General features: G+C 38.0%; 1 protein-coding gene across 1 annotated transcript in view; it reads right to left on the bottom strand.

The window, feature by feature from the left end:
• The window catches only part of man1a2 (mannosidase, alpha, class 1A, member 2), a 127,335-nt gene that overhangs the window by 29,954 nt on the left and 96,085 nt on the right, over positions 1 to 1,296 (bottom strand). The gene's annotated exons all lie outside the window — the stretch shown is intronic.

Genomic DNA, 1,296 nt, shown 5'->3' with positions numbered 1-1,296 from the left:
TAAACAAGATGAAAATGTAACCATTTAGTAAATCCTTTTTTACCAAGGTAAACATGTTTTCCTGCATTCATGAAAAGTTTAAATCCCTAAAGAACCTCGTTACCTTGAAAGCAGGCAGACTATTTCTTTCCTTGTTAGCTTCTTTGCTTAAAAATGCCAAATTTAGAAGCATTCATATTAACAATTTGTGTTACTCAAGTCATGTTTTTATGTTAGAGGCACCTCATCACCGAGAGTGGTTACTTGTGCACTGTAGTAGGTAAAGAATAATAATTCCTACATTTACATGGCACTCACAAGAAGAAAGGCAGGTTTGCTGTCTCACAAAGCTGCCACATTTATGTCCAAACTAAACTGAAATGAAAGCCTATTTAAGCTATCCAAATACTGACAGCATGAGCTGCGAACCTTAATGAAGGTAAACTAGACATCCACAGCAGGAAGTGGTCTATAAGAGCTGCACTCTGGTTTTTGACAGTTAACGAGCACAGAGGAAAAAATGGCAGAAACCATGTGCTGAAATCTTCATCCAACTAAAATGACTGACACAACGCGGTGCCAGGAAAACTGGAATCGTTTTGCATCTTTCAGAGCTGAGAAACACCAAAGTGACACCAACATGTCTGTGGACAAGCTGCTACAGATTTTGATGATGGCATCACGATAAACATAATACTCAGAAAATTCAAATTCAGTTTTATTTGACTATTGGAACGTGACTTTTTAATGCACCTGATTATGGAAACAAACTTTATTTGACTATTGGAACGTGACTTTTTAAAGCACCTGATTATGGAAACAAAAATGAGCTCCCACAGTTTTTGACAGTTAATGCTGAGCCAATATTCTTTTGTAAAGTGCAAAGCTGCCAAACTTCTGTTCAGAAAAACTCAAATCTAGTGTCACTTTATTCTTAAATGACAAAAAAAATCTACTGCATGTATTAACAGGTTGAGGGATTTACTTGACAACGCTCAAGAAAAGCCATTTCACAGCCTGCCTGCACGGTCAACTACATTTTGATTCAGTTTATCAGAAATGTCCAGAAATACAATAAAAAGCAAACAGCTTAACACTGTCAGTCGCTGCTCCTTTAAATCATGTTCAATTTCCAATTTTGCAAAGTGAGTTATATTAGGAGAGCTACAGGATCAATGCTCAAAGAGAGAGTTGTACAACTTGCAGACAGCAGTCAGGCAAGGCACTTCAGAACGCAGCCGACGGAGGCTGATTCCTCAACGAAATCTGTCAGGGCTGAGCAGGTTTATTGAGAGAGATCTATGGATAATTCCTGCT

Source organism: Monopterus albus, unplaced genomic scaffold (genome assembly GCF_001952655.1).
Source record: "Monopterus albus unplaced genomic scaffold, M_albus_1.0 scaffold185.1, whole genome shotgun sequence".
In the NCBI taxonomy this organism is placed as follows: domain Eukaryota; kingdom Metazoa; phylum Chordata; class Actinopteri; order Synbranchiformes; family Synbranchidae; genus Monopterus; species Monopterus albus.
Note: the sequence above shows the minus strand (reverse complement) of the source record. Positions and strands in the feature narration are given on the sequence as shown.